The sequence below is a fragment of the Moschus berezovskii genome, chromosome 17, assembly GCF_049115385.1.
Source record: "Moschus berezovskii isolate FMDL1 chromosome 17, NW_MosBer_1.0, whole genome shotgun sequence".
In the NCBI taxonomy this organism is placed as follows: Eukaryota; Metazoa; Chordata; class Mammalia; order Artiodactyla; family Moschidae; genus Moschus; species Moschus berezovskii.
Genome location: NC_142476.1, coordinates 38,969,535 through 38,994,663, shown reverse-complemented (window position 1 = coordinate 38,994,663; position 25,129 = coordinate 38,969,535). Strand labels below are relative to the sequence as shown.

The 25,129-nt window shown below is 43.3% G+C and overlaps 1 protein-coding gene and 1 pseudogene across 1 annotated transcript in view; both read right to left on the bottom strand.

The window, feature by feature from the left end:
• KAZN (kazrin, periplakin interacting protein) overlaps positions 1–25,129 on the bottom strand; it is a 1,099,220-nt gene that overhangs the window by 780,902 nt on the left and 293,189 nt on the right. The window lies entirely within an intron of this gene.
• The window catches only part of LOC148775132 (glycine cleavage system H protein, mitochondrial pseudogene), a 161,428-nt pseudogene continuing 148,546 nt past the window's right edge, over positions 12,248–25,129 (bottom strand).

Sequence of the window (25,129 nt, the reverse complement as noted above, 5' to 3'; positions counted from 1 at the left end):
GTATGTGTGCGTGTGTGTGTGTGTGTGTGTGTGTGTGTGTATGTAGTTTCACTAATTCTTTTTCAGTTTCCCAATTTGGAAAAAAAGGTAAAAATATAGATTTTTCCCCCTCTCTCACCCTTTTCTAGTTAAAGTGATAGATTTCAGAGATGTATAAAACTAAGGTTGTTTTGTTGATCATGTTGCAGAGAAATGGCTAACATTCAAAACTTCAACCACCTGTCAACAGCCATTTGCAATACCATCACTTGAGAACCCTCTAGGAAAATGTAAATTTATTAATAACTTTATTTACATTTATTTATTTATAAATGGAGCATTGGCTCAAAATCCCTATGGTCTCTGTTAGGTGTAAGCTATGTGCAGACTTTAATTTTCCTGTTAAAAAGTAGTACATGATCCTTATAGAAACTTTAGAAGATGCAGTTAATCAAAGAGAAAATAGAAGTCATCTGTGATCTGAGTACCCAGAAAACTGGGTTTTTTAGTCACACACACATATTCATATATAAACGTGTATTGGGTTGGCCTAAAAGTTGCTCGGGTTTTTCTCTAAGATGGTACAGTGAAACATGAACAAACTTTTTGGCAAACCCAAGAGTGTAGGTGTAATGTATAATATTATATATATAGTATAATATATAATATTTTATATATAACATATATATTAAAGTCAGAAATGGTAACCCACTCCAATATTCTTGCCTGGAGAATCCCATAGATAGACAGAGGAGCCTGGTGGGCTGCAGCCCAAAGGGTCACCAAGAGCTGGACACAACTGAAGCAACTTAGCACACAAGTACAATTTTTATATAAGTGGAATAATTTTATACATATCGTTTCAACAAGGAAGCCATCAGAATTTTGTTGTTGTAAGTAACAGAAACAACTCTGACCTTTGCAACAAAAAAGAACCTATTGGAAAGACACCAAGAAGGCTCGAAGATCAAATACTAATCTGAACAATCAGGCTGTGAGGAGGCTGGGGGTCAGGTGAATCTTCGAATCTAGGTAACAGGACAAATTTTTCACAGTGTTTCCATTGGGAAGACTCAGTTCCAGTCACTTCCTGGCATTACAGCACTCCACTCAAGATATGAGTTTATGGAGGTCCGATTGGCCTAGCTAGACCACATGCTTGGACTGCTGGTATAATTTTCCAGGTTTTTCACAACATAATTCTTGGGAGCATCTTCACATCGGAATCTAGGAGGGTGCTGCTGCTGCTAAGTCACTTCAGTCATGTCCGACTCTGTGTGACCCCATAGACGGAAGCCCACCAGGCTCCTCCATCCCTGGGATTCTCCAGGCAAGAACACTGGAGTGGGTTGCCATTTCCTTCTCCAATGTGTGAAAGTGAAAAGTGAAAGTGAAGTCGCTCAGTCGTGTCTGACCCTTAGTGACCCCATGGACTGCAGCTTACCAGGATCCTCCATCCATGGGATTTTCTAGGCAAGAGTACTGGAGTGGCTTGCCAAGGAGGGTGCAATGCCCTGCTAAAACAACCTACATGGTGGCTTTACATATAAATGCTCACTCTGAATGACAGGTACCATCCCATGTCACTGGGGTGGGGGCAGGGAAGTTGCAAAAGCCAAGGGGATCACCAGTAGAAGAGAGAGCAAAGGACTTCCCTGGTGGTTCAGGGGTTAAGAATCCTGTTGCCAGTGAAAGGAACGGGGATTCTATCACTCATCTGGGAAGATTCCACATGCCTTGGAGAAACTAAGCACAGGCACCCCAACTACTGAGTCTGTGCTCTAGAGCCCATGGGCCACAACTAGAGAAAGCCTGAGAGCAGCAATGAAGACCCAGAGCAGCCAATAAGTAAATAAATTGCTTTGAAAGAGAGAGAAAGGAGAAATACTGGGCAGCCAAAACCCAAAATGTCCACTACATATATTTTCTTGAGTTATTATCTTACCGGCATCCAGGATGTAGTTGAACATTCTCCCTTAGCAGTTTATCTTTTGGTTGTATAATATTCTGTGACATGGCTAGACCATACTTTATTTAGTATAATTAGACATTTTTGTCAATTTTTTCAGTACTCTATCCCTACCACTTAGTCCCTAGCACAGAGTAGATGCCTAGTAAATATTCATTGAATTAGTTTGTCTTCTAATTGTTTATATACTGTTATAGCACAACTGTCCTATTGTCCCAAGGACAACTTGGGAGTTGTTCTTAGGACACACTCATGATTATATCTCATAGGGTGACCAAATTGCCCTGGCTTACCCAGGGCTTTCGTAAGATCCCAGCCCTGGGCAAACTGTCACCCTATAAGGGGTTCTGCACCCAATTCCAGTGTGGCAGGGTGGGGGGTGTATCCTAAACTATCAAGCAATCCCCTGACACCTGCTGGGAGCCCTACAATTCAACTCAATTCTAACACTATCTACTTGGAGATGGATCCTATAGGTTAAGGGCTTAGTCCTACAAGACTGCACCTGACCCCCCAATTCAGAAGACAGTCACAAGTCCAGGTTGTCACTTGTGCTTCTGACCAACTGGCTGAGGTCAGACATTCCAATAACTCCAACTCGGGTTTGATTAATTTCCTAGAGAACTCAGAGAAACCTTTTACTCACTAGATCACTGGTTTATTATAAAAGGATATAACTCAGGAACAGCCAGATGGAAGAGGTATATATGGCAAGGCATGGGGAAAAGGGACACAGCTTCCAGGCCTCCTCCCCAAACCCCTATGTGTTAACCAGTCCAGAAGCTCTCCAAACCCCCTCCTTTTGGATTTTTATGGAGACTTCATTACACAGGTATGTTTGAATAAATCATTTGTCATTGGTGATTGATTCAACCTCCAGCCCTACTTCCTTACCCAGAGGTCACCCTCTTAATCATCTGACTTGTTCCCCTGGTAACCAACCCCATCCTCAGATGCTTCCAAAAGTCACTTTATTAACACAGTAAGAGAGATACATTCTGCCCTCATCACAGGAAATTCCAAGGGTTTTAGAAGCTCAGTGCCAGAAAACAAAACAGGCTGAAGACCAAATATATGTTTCTTATTATACAACACAGTATCCCACACAAGAAACCACACTCTGTTATGCATTCTGGAGGTCTTATCTGCTGATGGGACATACAGAAAATTCACCCAAGGATAAAGAAGGCTGCCCAAAGCTCTGAGAAGCTCCTAAAACTATCCCCACCATACCTTCTTCTCTGTGCCCCCACTCTTCTTCCACCATGCCTACCCAGGGCCAGTCATGAGGAGGGGTGAGAAAGAGCATCAGGGTAAAGGCAAGCCAGGGGCCAGCTGTGAGGCATAGTCTCCAGCCTGGAGCTATGACTCATCCCTTAGTCATCCCTCTTCCAGTTCCGAGTTCCGTTGGCAGGCACCCTAGCTGTCCCCTTAGAGAACAATAGTGTTAGAGGAAACAATGACTGAAACTGCCCATCCTAGCCAGGTACCATAGTAACCATTTGCATGAGTTATGTCATGACAGGAGGTTCTGATAAGGAACATGGAACTAACAAGCCACCACCACCAACCAGAAGAATTCAGGAAAGGTCAAGAGGAGATGCCACCTGTCCTACCAACCCCCCAGAATCCTTCTTGCTGAAATGCATCCTCACTGAGCAATGAGGGCACCACCAAGAAGGACCCTGAGTCAGAGTAACTGGCCAAAGACAACCTGAAAACTAATCCCATCACCATCAAACCTGACACTGTGAGCCATGTGGCAGAGCAGTCCTCCTGGGTTCCCTGACCCTCCTGCTCTCCTCCTGGGCACCCCTTCCCAGTAAAGTCTCTTGCTGTTTCAGCACGTGTGTCCCTTCAGACAATTCATTTCTGAGTGTTAGACATGAGGCCACTCTCAGGCCCTCCTGACCCTCAGGGGTCCTCCTTCCTGTAATACCTTTGTCTCAGTTTTCTCATCCCTTTGATGGGGACTGTGGTCCAGTGGGCACAGTGAGGCAGGGCTGGACCTTAGCTTCCTCTCTGATGGGCCACAGGTGCCACCAGCATACGCCTGGCTCCACCAGCCTCATTGCCTCACATCAGCCCAGGTGCTTACTTTCTTTCCTGGATTGGCCCCAGGACCATGTGAACTGGTGACCCCCTACTGAGCATTAAATTAGATAATATATTTTTAACAGGTATAGCCATTGAAATTCGTCTTGCTTGTATTCTTTTTTCTTTTAATTATTTATTTTTAATTGGGGAAAAAATGGAAACAGTGACAGACTTTATTTTCTTGGGCTCCAAAGTCATTGTGGATGGTGACTGCAGCCATGAAATTGAAAGATGCTTGCTCCTTGGAAGAAAAGCTATGACCAACCTAGAGAGAGTATTAAAAAGCAGAGACATCACTTTGCTGACGAAGGTCCATATAGTCGAAGCTATGGTTTCTCCAGGAGTCATGTACAGTTGTGACAGTTGGACCATAAAGAAGGCTGAGCACTGATGAATTGATGCTTTCGAACTGTGGTGCTGGAGAAGACTCTTCAGAGTCCCTTGGACAGCAAGGAGATCCAACCAGTCCATCCTAAAGGAAATCAACCCTGAATATTCATTGGGAAGATTGATGCTGAAGCTGAAGCTCCAATACTTTGACCACTTGATGCAAAGAGCGGACTCACTGGAAAGACCCTGATGCTGGGAAGGATTGAGGGCAGGAGGAGAAGAGGGCAAAAGAGGATGAGATGGTTGGATGGCACCACCGGCTCAACGGATATGAGTTTCAGCAAACTCCAGGAGATAGTGAAGGATAGAGAAGCCTGCCATGCTGCACAGTCCATGGAGTCGCACAGGGTCAGACAGATGGAACAACGAACAGCAACAAATAATTAGTTCAAGGATAATTGCCTTACAAAATTGTGTTGGTTTCTGCCATTTATCAACATGGTCAGCCATAAGTATATATATGTCCCCTCCCTCTTAAACCTCCTTCCCACCTCCCACCCCTTCCTATCCCTTTAGGTTGTCACAGAACATGGGTTTGATCTCCCTGCATCAAACAGCAAACTCCCACTGGTGATCTATTATACTTATGGTAATGTATATGCTTCCATACAACAATGAAACCAAGCATTTCTTCCTCCTGCTTGTGCATAAATGGAATTCAGCAGTGGGAAAAGAGCCTGTGCCCCTCTGCAGGCAGTGATGAGGCCCCCAAGTCTCAGGAAGCACCCAGGAAGACCACTCAGCTGGATTCACTGTGGGACCAGGGTCCACCTGGAGGGTGACCTCTTAATATATTGCCACTCCTCAAGAATGCACACCAGGAACCATCTATTGCCTAATGGCGAGTGCCACCTTTTCAGGTACTTTGTTTTCTTCTGAAAATCCATCTTTTATTTTTATCAAATAGCACGTATATGGAGTTTTTAAAAGCCCAACAGTACCCACAAGGCTTATAACAAAAGTTAGCAGCCTCCTGCCCCTCTTCTCTCACTCCTGATTCCACCTTCCCTGAGACAAACCTCTTTTTGCTCCTTGAACTATTTCTCACATTGTCATCACCATGTTTTCAGATAGGACACTTATTCTTCTACTTGTTGGTTTTAAAAGTGTATGTGTTGAACTTCCTTGGTGGTACAGTAGATGAAGAATCTGCCTGCTAAGGCAGGGGACATGGGTTTGATCCCTGATCTGGGAAGATCTCACATGCCGAGGAGCAACTAAGCCCATGTGCCACGACTACTCAACCTGGATTCTAGAGCTTGGGAGCCATGACTACTGAAGTCCATGTGCCTGGAGCCTGTGCTCCATAACAAGAGAAGCCACTGCAATAAGAAGTCCAAGCACTTCAATGAAGAGCAGTCCTGCTCGCTACAAACAGAGAAAAGCCTGAGCCTCAATGAAGACTCAGGGCAGCAAGAAATAAAATAAGTAAAAAAATGAAAAAAAGGAATGAAGTACTGACACATGTGACAACCCTGGATGAACCTTGAAAACATTATAAAAAATACAGTAATAAAAAAAATATAGGTGTCCTCTAACACACTAGTGCTCAAAGGGTGACCCCTGGACCGCTAGCACGAGTAGCACCCGGACACTTACCAGAAAAGCAAATTCTTGGGTCCATCCCAGACCTGTGGAAATCAGAAGCTTTGAGGGCTTCAGACAAGTCCTCAGGTGATATTGATGCAGCAGGAGTTTGATAACCGCTAGTCTTGTGTCTCGGAGAAGGCAATGGCAAGCCACTCCAGTACTCTTGCCTAGAAAATCCCATGGATGGAGGAGCCTGGTAGGCTGCAGTCCGTGGGGTCGCTAAGGGTCGGACACGACTGAGCGACTTCACTTTCACATATTGGAGAAGGAAATGGCAACCCACTCCAGTGTTCTTGCCTGGAGAATCCCAGGGATGGGGGAGCCTGGTGGGCTTCTGTCTATGGGTTCACCCAGAGTCGGACACGACTAAAGTGACTTAGCAGCAGCAGCAGTCTTGTGTCTGCCTGCTGCTGATATCAGGACGTAAGAGAGATGGGATGGTGTGTGTTTGTGTGTTTAGAGCCCCTGAAGCCAGCTTCACCCATGAGCTCCCCATCTACAAGAGATAAACTAAAGATTCCTTTCCCCCCCACTTAACCTGATAGGAGTTTTTGTCAGTTTGAGAGTCCTGACCAATGAGGATGCTATTAACATTTTCTTCCCTGAAATGGCTTCTTGCAAAACAGTCTCACTTAGCACTGGCTGTTCCCACATTAAATTGCTCTTCTCCCCAAAGAGTCTCAGTTTTGTTGCAGTCTTCCTGGACTCCCTATTTAAATGACCTACCTGTTTCCTCCCCCTCTTTAGCCTCCTCTCCTGGTTTATTATATTTTCCCCATAGCATGCATCACAATTTGACAGACTATGCATTTTAATTCTTTTTGTTTTTGAAGTCCATGTTCTCTCACTAGAATGGAAGTTGCATGAAGACAGGAATTTTTTATTTGTTTTTCCTGGTGGATTTCCAATTCCCAGACCAGCACTGTTTCATTAGCATGTAATATGAAACCATAAATGTAATAGTAACCTTAAGAAGCTGATGGTTACTGTCTCAGCACGGGCCTACACGGGGCCTAGGCTACAGTGTCCTTTAGCGTGTATTTGGTGAAAGACGGATGTAGCATCTGAAAAATGAATAAATACGCCTTCTCTGGAGGTTAGAATGCCTGTAATACAATATGTAGTGTAAGATCTTGGAATGTGACACTCTTGGCATCAATGGAAGAATAAAAATTCTGGCTGGTGGGGCCAGAGGATGAGGTTCTGTTTCTGGATCCATCATCTAGCAAGAGAAAGAACAGCTGAGCTGGAGAAAACTCAGAAACTCATTCTAATGTGACATAGCCATCGCGGTTAAGGTCCAGGGCTTTTAAAAAACAAAATGGCACCCAATTCCTTTACATGAAAATGCTGTAATGTATTTTTAATTGGATGAGTTCTCTGAAGGAGATGAAAGGGAAGTGGCTGCCTGCCAGTGTTAAGTGTCTCAAAATGGGTCTTAAAATCAATTAAAGCTAAAACTAATTAGCAGAGGAATTAATTGAAAGAGAGATTTTAAAAAATTCTGTTCGTTTCCAAACTACCTTATGAACAAAATTCAGTTTGTGGCTCCCATTTAAATCAATACAAACTGAACATGCTTCTCAAAAGTAGGGTCACCAGGACTGAAATGATGATCTGCTTTTAGGGCAGCTGGTTAATGGGCCTGAAGTTTTACAAGCACTGCACTTACAAACAGCGTGGTGCCACACAAGGAGACGGGAAATGCCAGCGTCGGTGCCACTCGGAAGACTGTCACAGAAATCCATCACCCACATCTGCTGCACTGGCTGACCTTCATATCAATAGCTCTTAACCAAGGAAGAATTATCTTTCACTCCTGCAATCAAGCACTTCAGCTCAAAGCAATCTCCATTTATTTGCACCAATTTTCCTAAATTGCTCAAGTGTGGCAGAAAAATGCAAGAAGTGGACTCAAATCATCTTTCTGATGTCTTTCCTCGACATTCCCCCTCCCGCACCCACAAGGATTGGATGCTCTTACAAATTTATGGTTTTGACTTTAGAAAACAGCACTGGGTGGGACATGACATGTGCCAGGTAAGTACTAAGGTATCTCTCCAACGTGAGTTAATGAGAATCACATTTGACTAGGACAGCTGCAGCTCTAGGTTTCCCTTTGATGGTTCTCATCCCTTAGGTTTTCCTGAAAGTGCTCCTGACTTCTGTCCTTCCTCGTTTCTTTAGAAATCTACTTCTTCTCCCAATCTCCTTGCAGCCTGATGCTTCTCTCCTCATCCTGTTTATTTACAACTGATACAGGTGATCATTTTGAATAAACAAGACGAGGAGGTGATATTTGGGGGCCCTTCCTGTCAATATATGCCAACCATTGGACTAAGCACTTTAAGTGAATTATCTCAGAGCCTCCATTTATGGAGAGCCTACTATGTGCAAGGCATGTTGTTGTTGTTTAGTAGGTGAGTCGATGTGAGTTTCTAGGCAAGAATACTGGAGTGGGTTTTCTGGTGGCTCAGTGATTAAGAATCTGTCTGCAAATTCAGGAGCCAAAGTTTGATCCCTGGGTAGGGAGCATACCCTGGAGGAGGAAATGGCAACCCACTCCAGTGTTCTTGCCTGGGAAATCCCATGGACAGAGAAGCCTGGCGGGCTACAGTCCACTGGGTCACAAAGAGTCCGACACAACTTAGAGACTAAACAACAACTGTGTGCAATACGCCACTGTAGGCACTGGGGATACAGTCATGAATAAATGGACAAAAATTCTCCCCTTCATGGAGCTTACTTGCTAGTGGGAGAGGCAGGAAATGAATGTGATATATTAGGACCATATTCAGATTGTCGGGAAGGGGTGAGCACTAAGGAGTATGGAGCAGGACAAAGAATTGGAAGTATTGCTTGGGGAAGGTAAGTGGATTGAGGTTCTAGACAGGCAGCTACGAGAGGCTTTCTGTGAACATGACAGCTGAGTGAAGACCTGAGGATTAACTACATGGATGACTGAGGGCAGGGTACCCAGGTAAAGGGAAAAACCTGTGTCAAGGTCTGAAATCAGGAGCACCCTTGAGTGTTTGCAGAACAGCAAAGAGGAGCATGCAGCTGGAAAGGAGTGAAGGAAGAGTGTGCTGGGACAGTGAGGGGTCGTGGGAGCATGTGGACTTGGTGAGTTGGGAACCACTTCAGCACTCCGAGTCAGGGAGCAGCATGGCCTGACTTAAGGTTCCACAAGGGTCACGGTCTGTATCATGAAGAATGTGGCGAAGAGCGTCAATACCGGTGGATATTGTATTTGATCATTAAAATGACCCCTTGAGGTCATCACTGCTATCGCCCTATTTCACAGACGAGTGTTTTGTAAATAGTAACTAAAAAGGAAAACTATGGGGCTTCTCTGGTGATCCAATGTTTAAGAATTCACCTGCCAATGCAAGAGACATGAGTTCAATCCCTGTTCTGGGAAGATTCCATACACCCCAGGGCAACTAAGCCCATGTATCACAACTACTAAAGTCTATGAGTCCTGGAGCCTGTGCTCCAGGACAAGAGAAGCCAGAGCAATAAGAGGCCCACGTACTGCAACAAAAGAGTATCTCCTGCTTGCTGCAACTAGAGTAAGCCCTTGCAGCAATGAAGACCCAGTGCAGTGAAAAAAAAAGGAAACCATGACCCTCATGCAGATAGGGTGTGGCACTCAGTCACTCAGTGGTGCCTGGCTCTTTGCAAACTTTTGGACTGTAGCCCACCAAGCTCTTCTGTCCACTTTTTAGGCAAGAATACTGGAGTGGGTTGCCATTTCCTCCTCCAGGGGATCTTCCTGATCCAGGGATTGAACCTGGGTCTCCTGCGTCTCTTGCCTTGCAAGTGGATTCTTTAACCACTGCATTTTATATCATGCAGATAAAAAATAAACAGATAACCCCAAAATGTTAAATTCACTCAGAATGAGTGAACCAAACAAATGTTAAGAGGTCAGAGAACAAGCACATTTGTAGCTCAAGAATGTCGGAATGAATAGCAGATGAAGGAAAAACTGGCTTTTTCCACAATGGGCCAAGAAAGATCAGGGTACCTCTGCTACCACAGGACAGAACATGACTTGCATGTCTATCGACAAGCAATATTTTGCATCACTATTGGTTGTTTGCAACTTACATGAGATCAGAATCAGGTTAACTAGAGAGGTGTCTTTTAGACAGTACATAACTTTGGGAAAAAGAATGTACACTTTTTTTCTCCTTAGAGGAAAAAGTAATCTAAGGCTTAGAGAGGTTAAGAAACATGCTAAGGTCACAGAGCAACTGCTGCAACTGGGGTCTGAACCCAGCTCTTTCTAACTCTCAAGCTGGTGCCCCCTACATCCTACACTGACCAAGCAGATGCCTAGTGATTCAGGAAGAGCCCTGTGAAAATATTTTCAGAGATTTGGAGGGCAGTAAAACTTGGTTATATAAAGCAAGCCTTTTAAAAAGAAATGCGTAGCTTAATATCTAAATCAACAAATATTTCAAGAATGTCTTCTCTGTGCAAAGCATGGAAATAGGGCATAGGGGACCCAAAGATAAATAAGAAATAGCTTCCAATGAGCCAGCAATTTAATGGTGCAAAAAGCAACTCTGGCACAATGGAGATGTTTATAATGCACTGAATGTATTCATCCAGAGCACTGATGGAAGACCCTTCAATCTTCCCTGATATCCCTGTTGTTTCCAGCTACATATTGAGTAACAAGAGGAATGCAATACCCAGATACGTAAATGTGTCCATTGCCCTGCAGAATTCCACAGAATACTACAGCTGGGAAAATTCACAGTGAAGTGTGTTGGGTCTGATGCTTGAAATAGCCGGATAAGGAAGACAGGTATCTTGTGCATATTTGCATCTCAATTTAAGAAGTGTTTTATTAACCATGATAACAAGTTAAGGGCTTATGGGCAACTTGTGGAAGGAGGGATGACTGTATTTTTGGAGAAAACCCATTGCTGCTTATGATGGTAAATTTCATGTGTCAACTGACGAAGGCCATGCTGGGGTGGGAGGGCTGATATTTGGTCAAACATTATTCTGAGTGTTTCCATGAGAGTGGTTTTGGATGAATTCAACACAATAAAGGGCCGAAATGATATGGACCTAACAGAAGAAGAAGATATTAAGAAGAGGTGGCAAGAATACACAGAAGAACTATACAAAAAAGACCTTAGAGACCCAGATAATGACAATGGTGTGATCACTCACCTAGAGTCAGACATCCTGGAGTGTGAAGTCAAGTGGGCTTTAGGAAGCATCACTACAAACAAAGCTAGTGGAGGTGATGGAATTCTAGCTGAGCTATTTTAAATCCTAAAAGATGATGCTGTGAAAGTGCTGCACTCAATATGCCAGCAAATTTGGAACATTCAGCAGTGGCCACAGGACTGAACAATGTCATTTTTCATCCCAAAGAAGGGCAATGCTAAAAAATATTCAAACTATCACACAATTGCACTCATTTCATATGCTAGCAAATTAATACTAAAAATTCTCCAACCAAGGCTTAAATAGTACATGAACTGAGAACTTCCTGATGTTGAAGCTCATTTTAGAAAAGGCAGAGGGACCAGAGATCAAATTGCCAGCATTCATTGAATCACTGGAAAAGCAAGAGAATTCCAGAAAAACATCTACTTGTGTTTCATTGACTACACTAAAGCCTTTGACTGTGTGGATCACAGCAAACTGTAGAAAATTCTTAAAGAGATGGGAATACTAGGCTGCCTTACCTGCCTCCTGAGAAACCTGTATGCAGATCGAGAAGCAACAATTAGAACCAGACATGGAAAAACTGACTGGTTCCAAACTGGGAAAGGAGTACATCAAGGCTGTATGTTGTCACTCTGCTTAATTTTTTTTTTTTAAGTTGAATATTTTATTATTAAATTGTTTATTCTCCTGCAGAGCTGTTGCTTCACTGTATAAAAATAGCACCAGCAAACACAGTATATTGCAAAATTAAGATAGTAATATTCTTCATTGGACACTATATAACTAACAAACTTTTCTCCACTAGCAGTTATTTCTAGTGGGAAGATCATTTTGACCCAAAGCCAAAGATAGCTGTAAGCAAGTTACAATGTCATATAAGGTATAAGATAACCATGTTATCCTTCAATTACATAATTTTTGTAATTAATTTTACCAGCGATAATTTCAGGAATTCTGAATATCATAACTGGAGCCTAGCCTAAAAATCACAGGATGCGGTGGGAAAGATGCACAGCGTTTATCTGAAGTCATTAGAAAGTTATGGGGTATTTTCTTCAGGAAACATTGTTGTCGTTTCTTTTAAATATCTATCCACCACTAATTTAAGACAACTATGCTAGATTAAGTTGTTTCAAAGTAGTTTATTTAGCGGTTCCATTTTCACTCCTCAATAGATTTTATGTATTTCTCATATGCTTCTTCACTCATTAGTTCATCTAGTTCTGAAGGGTTACTGAATGTCATCTTGATCAGCCAACCATCTTCATAACAAGACTTGTTGACAAGTCCTGGATTTTCTGCTAGAGCTTTATTAATTTCAGTTCCTTTTCCTGATAGAGGAGAATAGAGTTCACTAGCAGCTTTCACACTTTCCAAAGCACCAAACTCCTCTTGTTTGTTCAACTTTGTCCCAACTTCAGGCAGACTACAGTAAACAACATCTCCCAAAGCTTCCTGTGCAAAATTGCTGATTCCCACTGTTCCAACACCGTTTTCTGTTTTTACCCATTCGTGTTTTTCTGTGAATTTCCGCACCGACAGCAGAGCAGCGCCGGTGCGCAGCGCCCGGACGGCACCCGCCCGCAGTCCCCAGGGCCGCGGCGAGCAGCGCGCGCTGGGTGCCGACCGCGGCCCGCACGCTCCGCACCGCGCGCAGCGCCAGGTTGGCACGGGTGCAGAGGGTCTCCGCGCGGCATCTGCGCGGCACCTAGAGCACCCCGGCTGGCGGGGGCGGGGCGGAACCTGCTTATTTAATTTCTATGCAGAGTACATCATGTGAAATGCCAGGCTGGATGAAGCACAAGCTGCAATCAAAATTGATGAGAGAAATATCAATAACCTCAGATATGCAGATGACACCACACTCATGGCAGAAAGTGAAGAGGAACTAAAGAGCCTCTTAATGAAGGTGAAAAAGGAGAGTGAAAAAGCTGGCTTAAAAGTCAACATTAAAAAATCTAAGGTCCCATCACTTCATGACAAGAAGATGGGGAAACAATGGAAACAGTGACAGGCTTTATTTTCTTGGGCTCCAAGAAAATCAGTGCATATAGTGACTGTAGCCATGAAATTAAAAGGTGCTCATTCCTTGGAAGAAAAGCTATGACCAACCTAGGCAGCATATTAAAAAGAAGAGACATTACTTTGCCAACAAATGTCTGTCTAGTCAAAGCTATAGTTTTTCCAGTAGTCATGTATGGATGCAAGAGTTGGACCATAAAGAAGGCTGAGTGCTGAAGAATTGATAACTTTGAACTATGGTGTTGGGAGAAGACTTTTGAGAGTCCCTTGGACTGTAAGGAAATCAAACCAATTCAATTCTAAAGGAAATCAATCCTGAATATTCATTGGTGGGACTGATGCTGAGACCGAAGCTCCAATACTTTGGCCACCTGATACAAAAGAGCTGACTCACTGGAGAAGACCCTGATGCTGGGAAAGAATGAAGGCAGGAGAAGAAAGGGACGACCAAGGATGAGATGGTTGGATGGCATCTCTGACTCAGTGCACATGTGTTTGAGCAAGCTCCAGGAGATAGTGAAGGACGTGAAGCCTGGCACGCTGCAGTCCATGGGGTTGTAAAGAGTCAAACATGACTGAGTAACTGAACAACAACACTTAAATTGACAGACTGTGTAAAGCAGATTGCCCACCTCAATGTGGATGGGCCCTTCCCAATCAGTTGAAGGTCAGAACAGTGCAAAAAGCTGACTCTTCTCTAAATTAGAGGAAATTCCTCCTGCCTGCCTGCCTTTCCTTTAGACTTAAACTGAAACATTAGCTCTCCCTGGGTCTTGAGTCTACTAACCTTTGGGTTGAAATTATACCATCATCTTTCTTGAGTCTCCAACTTGCTGACTCACCCTGCTGATCTTGGGACTTGTCAGTTCCATAAGCATGTGAGCCAATGTCTTATAATAAATCTCTTTCTATAAATATTTATATTTTATTGGTTCTGTTTCTCTGGACAACCCTAACACACAGCTACACACAATCTAATTTCCCTCCCCTCCTGTGCCTAATATATAGTAGATCCGTCCGTTCCATTCTGTCAGTCGTGTCCGACTCTTTGCGACCCCATAGACTGTAGCCTACCAGGCTTCTCCGTCCGTGGGATTCTCTAGGCAAGAATGCTGGAGTGGGTTACCGTTTCCTTCTCCAGGGGATCTTCCTGACCCAGGGATTGAACCCGGGTCTCCCGCATTGGAGGCAGATGCTTTAACCTCTGAGCCACCAGGGAAGCCCAAATTCATATTCATGGGATACTTAATTTGCTGAGGGTCTAAAGTAGTTCAAGCACTGATTTTTCGGCTGCCCTTTTCTCCTCCTCACCACTCAGAGAATGAGAACAAGAACATCTCCTAAGGGACAATAGCATTTGGGAATTTTGAATGTCTATGCTTGTGCTATTTTTTTTTTTTCCTCTTCATATTGCTTTTCTTATTTCATAAAGAATCCAATCTTTCTCTTTTTACCACTGATCATGCTCATCTATGAATTCCAATAAAAATAAGAGCCTTGTTGATTTTTCCTTTATTGGTTTCTGGGTAGTGGAATCTTGACATCTTTTCCACATTGGTCCTGAGGATTGATCTGGTTACCTGCCCAACAAGGAGAATGCTGCTTTCCACCATGGGTTGCATATGTGGGTCTCTCCTGATATGGGCTTCTCTGGTGGCTCTGCTGGTAAAGAATCTGCCTGCAATGTGGGAGACCTGGGTTTGATCCCTGGGTTGGGAAGAGTCCCTGGAAAAGGGAAAGGCTACCCACTCCAGTATTCTGGTCTGGAGAATGCCATGGACTGTATAGTCCATGGGGTTGCAAAGAGTCAGACAATTTTTGCGACTTTTACTTTCACTTTCCTGATATTGTGCATCCTTTAGGGTGCTTTTAACTATTGACAACAGGAAATGTAACTGAAAGTGTGTAAGCAGGAAGGACATTTGTCATCTCGCCTCTCTATCATGGATTCTGAAGATGGGATGAATCCAGGGTTGGCTCATTTTCTCAACACCACCAACAGAAGACCCAGGTCTTCTGTGTCACTGTATTTGACATGGTGGATTGTACTTGGGGTCACATATTGGCTAAAAGAGTTCCTGCCTTTGTCTGCAGACATAATGGCATACAGCAAGAAGAGGAACATTTTCTCCCGTCTGCTCTCTTTATTTCTAAGGACACCTTTCTCAGAAGCTGCGTAGAAAGCTTTCTTTTACATATTATTGGCCAGAAGGTCAGTGCCATTTCTAAACCAATACCTGGGCAAGAGGACAGAGAAACCTCCTTGACTAGCTCAGAAAGATGAACTTGTCTGTTTGGAGTATTGGAATGGGTCCAAGCTCACCAGATGATATAACTACTCTATGGAATTTTGATAAAATCATCTACTAGGATCAAAGAATAGGCTTGTGATTCAGTGGAAAAGAATTCACCTGCAATGCAGTAGTGGTGGATTTGATCCTTGGGTGGGGAAGATTCTCTAGAGAAGGAAATGGCAACCCACTTCAGTACTCTTGCCTGGAAAATCCCATGAACAGAGGAGCCTCATGGGTTACAGTTCATGGGATTGCAAACAGTCAGACATGACTAAGCTACTAAATAACAACAAAAACAAGATCAAAGAAAAGAGGGAGATAACCATTAGGTAGATAATCAAGAGTGACAGCCACAAGCAGTCCTGAAACAAATTTCTTAGACGGAGAAGGCAATTTCTTTCTTACATATAGCTGCTTGCTAGACAGGTAGAAAAGGAATAAGGGAGAAGAATTTTAGGGATTTCCAGATCTGTGCATGCATCTAGACTCAGCTTTAAGTCTTGACAACACATAAAAGTGACTGAGGAAAAATAGTATTTGTAAAATAGAATCCTAGACATATTTTCCTCCCTAAAGACTGAACTATTAAACTATTTCCAAGTCAAAAAAAATTCAGATTCTTTTCCACTAGGGATGCTTCCAAAACCATTTTCTCCCTTTCTCCCCCTAGACAATCTACTTACTCTGGACAGAGACCAAGAGACAAAATGCAGCATCTGTCTGTACCATATTTATTCTTTCCCAAATTACACATCAAACACTTGTGCTAGACACAAATAATAAGAGTTAACATTTATTAGGCACTTACTCTGTGCTAAATGCTTGGTATGTGTCATCTCATTTAATTGTCTAACAACCTGTGAAGTTGCTAATTGTGGTGGATGTTTGTTGTTTTGCCCACTAGGCATATATTCTCATCTCATTCTGATAAATCCACCAAATTTTTGATTTGGATAAGATTTCACCCACTGTCCAGACAAGCAACAAAAGAAAAATTGGATAAGTCAAACTATCAAAATTTCAAACTTCTGTGCATCAAAGGACACTATCAAGAAAGTGAAGAAACAACCTACAGAATGAGAGATGGTATTCATGAATTATATAGCTAGTAAAGGTCTAGTATCCAGTTATACTTATAATCCAACAAAATGATGAACAAGCAAATTCAAAAAAAATGGGGAAGGGCTTGAATGGACATTTCTCCAAAGAAGATGCACAAATGAACAACAAATACATAAAATGTATTGGACATTATTAGTTATTGTTGTTGTTGTTTAGTTGCTAAGTTGTGTCCAACTCTTTTGCAACCCCATGAATTGCAGCCCACTGGGCTTCTCTTTCCATGAGCTTTCCCGGCAAAGAATACAAGAATGGGTAGCCATTCCTTCTCCAGAGAATCTTCCCAACTCAGGGATCAAACCTGAGTCTCCTGCACTGGCAGGCGGATTCTTTACTACCTGCAATGAAGGCATCAGGGAAGCCACTAGTCATTATTCAGTTCAGTTCAGTTCAGTTCAGTTCAGTTCAGTCACTCAGTCGTGTCCGACTCTTTGTGACCCCATGAATCACAGCACACCAGGCCTCCCTGTCCATCACCAACTCCCAGAGTTCACTCAAACTCATGTCCACAGAGTCGGTGATGCCATCCAGCCATCTCATTCTCTGTCATCCCCTTCTCCTTCCACCCCCAATCCCTCCCAGCATCAGAGTCTTTTCCAGTGAGTCAACTCATCGCATGAGGTGGCCAAAGTATTGGAGTTTCAGCTTTAGCATCACTCCTTCCAATGAAGGATTGATCTCCTTTAGAATGGACTGGTTGGATCTCCTTGCAGTCCAAGGGACTCTCAAGAGTCTTCTCCAGCTGCAAATCAAAAGCACGGTGAGATACCATTTCATAGATACTAGCATGCCAAAAGTAAAAACAGACAATAACAAGTGTTGACAAAGAGAGAGACTGGAAGCCTCGTACATTGCTGGTGGGGATGTATTAATAAGATAGTGAAGCTGCTGTGGAAAAGAATTTTATGGTTCTTCAGAAAGTTATCCATATAACACAGCAATTTGACTCCCAGATATACACTCAAAAGAATTGAAAATAGATCAACATTTGTACTTGAATGTTCATGGCTGCAGTATTCATTATAGCCAAAACATGGCAACAATCCAAACGTCTATAAACTGAAGAATGGAGAAACAATATATGATATATCCATATTATAGAATATAATTCAGCTGTAGAAAGGAATAAAGCACTGATCCATGATAAAATATGGATGAACCTTGAAAACATTATGCTAAGTAAGAGAAGCCAGATTAAAAAAGTGACGTATTGTATGATTTCATTTAAATGAAATACCCAGAATAGGTAATAGAAACAGAAAAGAGATGTGTGGTTTCTAGGCACTGGGGAGAAAAGGAGGGATGAGAACGAACTGTTTAATGGGTACAGGGTTTCCCTTTAGGATGATGAAACTGTTTTGGGAACTAGATCGAAGTTAAGATTGCCAACATTGTTAACATACTAAATGGCACTCAATTGCACCCTTTGAAATGTTAGTTTTATATTATGTGAATATCACCTAAAAAATTTCCCCCAGCTCCTATCTTCCCCACGGCCAAAGAGAGACCATTCACTCAAGATAACTAAGCTACTCAAATCTGCTCCCCCTGGAATTTGCATCTTCTTTTCCAAACTGTCTAGGTAGCATTCACGTCCAAACTATACACCTATTTTCTCTTCCAATCCTGAGCTGTGCTTCAAGTCAGGGCAACTCCACCCTTTAGCTAAAACCCTCGGAGTCATCCTTACCTCATTTCTTATTCTCATACCTCACATCTAATCAGGCAGGAGAGTCCCTTGGCTTTATGAACGAACTATACCCAGAATCCCATGATGCCTTCCTCCTCTGCATCTGCCTCCCTGGTGAGAGACACATCAGCCACTCTCTCCTGAATCACTGCAGGAACCTTCTAACCAGTTTCTCTGTTTCTGCCTTTGTTCTCCTTGTCCCAGGTTGTCTCCAGGAGGATCCTTACCCCCTGGTATTTGTTCTCTGGTTGAATCAATCTCTTCCTGTTGAGTGTGGGGCCGGACTTAGTGCATTGCTCTGAAAGAATAAGGCAGAAATGACAGTCTCTCTGTTTTTTGCCTCTCTCTATTTTATCTCTTATTCTAGGAGAAGCCAGTTGCCAAGTTATGAGTGAATCCATGGAGGGGTCCACGTGGCAAGGAACTAAAGCCTCTGCCAACAGTTACACGGATGAACTTGGAAGCAGATTCCCAGCTCCAGTCCCACCTTCATCTGGTTGCCACCTTGTCCCATCCCTCCTCTGATCCTAACTCTGCGTTGACTTCCCCCATAAGACTTTGTGATGGCCCACAGTCCCCTGCAGGACCTGACGTCTTATTCCCCACTGCCCTGAGCTCTCTCTCCCTTCTGTCATTTGCTCTGCTCCACTTGGGTTCTCGGGGCCAGATTAAGCCTCAGCCCAGGTCTTCCACCCAATTTTCCTTTGCCTGGAACACTCCCCCTCCGAGGTGACCACACTCTCCTTCTTTCCCCTCTTTCAAGTCATTCTTCAGATGTCATTCCCACAACAAACTCCGCCTAGTCCACCTTATTTAACACACACAGCACCCTCCCCACCACCACCCGTAACCTTTTTCCTGTTGTGCTCTTTCTTTACCCGTGACACTCATTGACTTCTAACACAGTCTATACTCACTGATCATGCCCATTGGCTTTTGTCTCTCTCCCACTAGAATGTCAGCCCTTCAAGGGCAGGGATGACCATTTTGTCCCCTGTTGTACTGCAAGCACCTAGAAAGGTCCCATCACTTCATGGCAAATAGATGGGGAAACAATGGAAACAGTGACAGACTTTATTTTCTTGATCCCAAATCACTGAGAGTTGGACCATAAAGAAAGCTGAGCACTGAAGAATTGATGCTTTTGAATTGTGGTGTTGGAGAAGACTCTTGAGAGTCCCTTGGACTACAAGGAGATCCAACCAGTCAATCCTGAGGGAAATCAACCCAAAATATTCATTGGAAAGATGGATGATAAAGTTGAAATTGCAGTACTTTGGCCATCTGATGCAAAAAGCCGACACATCAAAGATACTAATGCTGGGAGAGATTGAGGGAAGGAGGAGAAGGGGATGACGGAGGATGACATGGTTGGATGGCATCACTGACTCAAAGGACATGAGTTTGAGTTAGCTCAGGGAATTGTGAAGGATGGGGAAGCATGCATGCTACAGTCAATGGGGCCCCAAAGAGTAGGACATGACAGAAGAGTAGGAGGGACTGAACAAAAGAACAGCCTGGCAAAAAGCTGTTGTTGTTGTTTAATCACCAAGTGGTGTCTGACTCTTTCGCAATGCCATGGACTGTAGCCCACCAGACTCCTCTGTCCATGGGATTTCTCAGGCAAGAATACTGGAGTGGGTTACCATTTTCTTCTCCAGGGGATCTTCCTGACCCAGGGATCAAACCAATGTCTCCTTTACTGGCAGGTGGATTCTTTACCACTGAGCCACCAGGGAAGCCCTTGGCAAGAAGTTGATGCACAATAAATATCTTATAAGTCAATGAAAAGTGGAGTGGTCCAGGGCCCGACACCAGTTTCTGTCAGGAGCAGAATCTTGAGGAGAGTTCCACTAGGCTCTTCTGTGTGTCCCAGAGAGGCTGTCACTTCTCTGGTTCTTACTTATGCTTCCATCCAGTTTCATTTTTCTTGGTACTTAAGTGATTTTCTCTTCTTTACCACCACATAAGGAACTGGGGCACTGGTATTCTCACTCTTTTACAGAAGTAAGAATTCAAGTTCAAAGCTGTAAGTGACTTGACCTTGGTCAAACAGCAAGAAACCAGCAAAGTCCAGATCCAAGGCCAAGTCTAACGCTGGAGCCCATATTTATATCCATAGGACGGTAGTACAATCACTCTGCTGCAGGATGTGCCTGGGAAGAAATTACATTTGAGCTGGGTTGTGAAGGCACAAAGATAAAACAAGCAGACAAAAAAGCAACGCAATACATGAATATCCTGGAGCACAGACAGCCAGGGAAGTCATTTCAGAGACAGCAAATTTCAACGAGAGCAAGGTTGATACATTTGCTGTCCTCAGCATTCCTTCTGAAGATGGACGTTCACGTCTCCCATTACTCAGCAATTCCACTCCTGGGAAAGTTCTCCAAAGAAACTCTTGCGTGTGTAATACAGGAGATACTAAGAATACACTTTGCCCAAGAGCAAAAGCCTGGAGATAAACCAAATATCGTTAATGGAAGAACCCATTAATAAGTCATAGTACAATTAATATGATATAGTAATCACAACTGATGAACCAGAGCAGGGGCCAGCAAACTAGGTGGCCTATTTTTGTGTGGTCTACAGGATAAGAATGGCTTTTTACGGTTTTGTGTGCGTGCGGGCTAAGTCACTTCAGTCGTATCTGACTCCTGTAGCCCACTAGGCTCCTCTGTTCATGGGATTCTCCAGTCAAGAATACAGGAGTGGGTTTCTTTGCCCTCCTCCAGAGTTCTGCTCACGTATCAACCTATAAATGTATATGTATGCACCTTTATTTATGAAACTGTATATACCCTACATAAGCTATTACTGTTCTGCAGGTTGAATTTTTCAGATAGCAATATATTCTACAAGACTTTCCAGATGGCCACATAGAGTGTGTTTCATTTGAAATAATTATGCAGTGTTTTATTGCATGTATGCAGCATAATGTGTGGGCTTCCCAGGTGCTTCGGTGGTAAAGAACCTGCCTGCCAATGCAGCAGACGTGGATTTGATCCCTGGGTCAAGAAGATCCCCTGGAGAAGGAAATGGTACCCATTCCAGTATTCTTGCCCAGGAAATCCCATGGACAGAGGAACCTAATGTACATAACCATCCATTTTCATCAACATTTTAGCTTTATCCAGTTGTCTGGGTCCTTCTGAAAGACTTGATGACCACATGCACGTATTTAAGAGGGTCACAGTTCCTGATGAGACGTCCAGCTTTCCAGGTGTGCATCCAGGAATGGCCCTTCCACGCTTCAGCTTCAAGTCTTCAGCTTGTTTCTGACACATGCAATGAAGCTCCCAGGGCGATTGGCTGTTCCAGCTGTTCCAGCTGATCCACACAGGAAAGAGCCTGTGTGTCAGTCAAATGCTACTTCCCCCCATGGCTACCTGGCATGGCTGGAGCAGTAGGGATGGTGAGCGCTTCAGTCTTCTGAGTCGGCCAACACTAGCTTTGGGGAATTTTGAGAAGAGGGGGAAAAAGGGATGCCAGTAGAAAGAGAAACAGGCGGTGAACTCTGTCCTCTAACTGGCCAGCAAGCATTTATCTCCCACAGTAAGACGAGAGCTCCCCTCTTCTCAAGTGAATAGCGTTTCATTTCCCCCCATCTGACATCTCTCTTTTGTCACGGGGCTTCCTCTGCTTCTGTACCGCGGAGGTGTTGTTCCAAGGAATTCACAGAGAGCCCACACAGCTGTCACAGCTGTCGTGAGCTGAGGGTGCCCCAAGCAGCTTCCAGGTGTTCGGAATTGGCAATACTCTGTCCTTGTTAATGCGTGTGATTAGCAAGCTTTAGGAAGTGTTAGGGATTCTTTAATTACAAGTGTTATTAAATTAGACACTTCCGTCCCACAAGGCAAACCTGAAACAAAATCCTGTGCAACATGCTGAAAGGGGAGCGGGTGAGAGAGAGAAACACAATGATCGGTAACTCCTAGGGCTGAGCACTGAACTGGCTGGGAGCCAAGTACAGGCTCATCAATGACCTTGAGACCCATCCTTTAAACTGGGGGGCACTGGCATCCAGGAAGCTAAATGACTTGGCTGAGTTACTGAGAGGCAGGGCTGGGCTTCAGCTTTGGATCTGCCTGGCTTAGTGGCCTTGCTTTTGCCGTCCAGTCACATGTGCTCCGCAGCCTTTGGAAGCGGCCACACCTGGCTCCCTCCCCCAGCTCGCTCCCATTCTGCTGCATTCCTGTAGGTTACATTTAAGTGCTCTTCCCCCACCAAGCCTTTCACAATGTGTTCAGTATTTCTTCACATGAAGTACACTACTTCATACGGATAGGTATCACTTTTGTCTGGTAATATCTAGTCCCTCTCCAGGTAATAGCATCTGAATTTCCATGGGGGGCCATCCCCTCTCTGTCAGTTTACATGGCTAAAGTGGGATTGACCTCAGCCTCCTTTGCTGGCCGTAGTGAATGGCTCAGTGGTGAGAACATTCTCCAAACTGGGCAAAGGGAAGACTTCCACAGGAATTGTTCTGGAACCACTGAAAAAACACTGTCTCTTTCTGCAGGAACTTCTAACCTGACAGATTGCAGGCGTGGTGTTCTTAATGGCCATTTCATTACCTGTGGGAAGGTCACCCCTAAAATTGATGCCAATAAAGGGGAAAAAGAGATCTGAGAGAGGGAGAGATTTCTGACAATGCTATTTCAGCACCTGGATCTATGTAAGTCTGAAGTTGGGATATACAGATTGTTTGATCATCTGAATAGTTAAAATTCCTTCTTTGGTCAAGGTGTTAACAGTTTGAATTTCTTACTTTTCTTTTTTGCACCCAAGTCTTGAATATATGTTCTATATCCTTCTACAAGTAGTGTTAGTCACTCAGTTGTGTGCGACCTTTTGTGGCCCTGTGGACTGTAGCCCACCAGGCACCTCTGCACATGGCATTCTCCAGGCAAGAATACTGCAGTGGGCTGCCATTCCCTTCTCCAGGGGATCTTTCCAACCGAGGGACTGAACTCAGGACTCTTGCATTATAGGCAGATTCTTTACCATTTGAGCCTCCTTCTACAACCTGATAACAACTTCTGTGTAATCATTTTACTAATGTTTCTCTTAAATGTGACAGCCTTCCAATAAAACTTGCAAATTATGTTTTGGAGGTAAGGTTTATAGGGATATCTTGATTAAGATACAATCCTTTGATCCACCAAGTATGCATAGAATCTAGAGTTTCTTAAGTTAGGAATGTCTTCTCTACATGACTTCACAAAGTATGGGGAGATTTGGAGGGGGAAAACTGAGAGCAGAAAAGAGATTCCGAGAAAAATAGAAAAGCATCACAAACACAGCAAAGTATTTCCTTTGAAATTCATACATGTATATTTACTGCAGCTAAAGAAACTTAAGACTGGCAGGAGGAGGAACATTTGGACCAAGGACAGAGAAAACTTGAAGTAGTAGGTGAAGGGTAGCACAGACATTACTTGAGGCTTAAATTGTTACCCCATAGGGAAAAAATAGGAGTTTTTTTTTTTTTTTTTTACTTTCTGGTCTATAGTTGAAGAAAAAGATTAGAAGTTATTCCCCTTACATGAGCCAGAGACATTTCTGTTCAGTGAACATACAAAAATATTCATAAGGAAAACGCAAGTGATCCAAGGGCTTAGACAGCAGAATTTCTGATACTAATGTAATTTTATTCAGCTTAGCAAGGCCAGCTTATTTAATTTCCCCCTTCCTGAAGCATCCTTATGTGAGCACTATTTTTCCATGGTTCATGAGAGGAGACCTTTATCTGCAGCTACTTGTGAGTTTAGTATTGGAGATGCTGGATGAGTATTTGCACAGGTGACAATGTGAGGCAGGTGACAATGTGGGGTGGATGACAGCCCGTTCTCCTTTAAGGATATACAAGGATCATATCCAAGGTCCCAGGAAAGAGTCTTAAACAGTGAAGTGGGGAATCAGTCCACTGCAAACTCACAGGTTCTTTATTTTTTTTAAATAAAAAAAATAAAATTAAAAAAATCTTTTTATTATTTAAAAAAATTAAAATTTTGTTTAAAAAAAATTCTGATGTGGGCAATTTTTAAAAAGCCTTTATTGAAATTATTATAATATTGCTTCTGATTTTTAAGTTTGTAAAACTTATTTTTAGATGGAGGATAACTGCTTTACAATACCGTGTTGGTTTCTACCCTAAACAACATCAATCAGCCGTAAGCATACATAAGTACCTTCTCTCTTGAACCTCCCTCCGGCCCCACCCATCCCACCCATCTAGGTTGTCACACAGTACCAGGCTGAGCTCCCAGTCTTACACAGCAGCTTCCCACTAGCCATCTATTTCACGTATGGTAATGGATGTCTCAGTGCCACTCTCTCAATCTGTCCCACCCTCTTCTTCCTCAGCTGTATCCACAAGTCTGTTCTCTACATCTGCATCTCTATTCCTGCTCTGCAAATAGATTTATTAGTACCATTTTTCTGGATTCCATATATATGCATTAATATACGACATTTTCCTCTTCTGACTTCCTTCACTCTATCGAACAGATTCTAGGTTCCTTCACCTCACTAGAACTGAATCAGATTTGTTCCTTTTTATGGCTTCTGTTTGATGTTTTGGTTTTTTGGCCCTGAGGCATATGGGATCTTAGCTCCTCAGCCAGGGATTGAACTTGGAACTCTTGCATTCAAAGGCAAAGTCTTAACCATTGGACCACCACAGGTTTCTGATACACAAATCTTTATGGCTACCTGTGTTCGAAGTGTTACGGGGGAATCAGGCATGAATAGGAGATAACTCTCAAAGAATCAGAC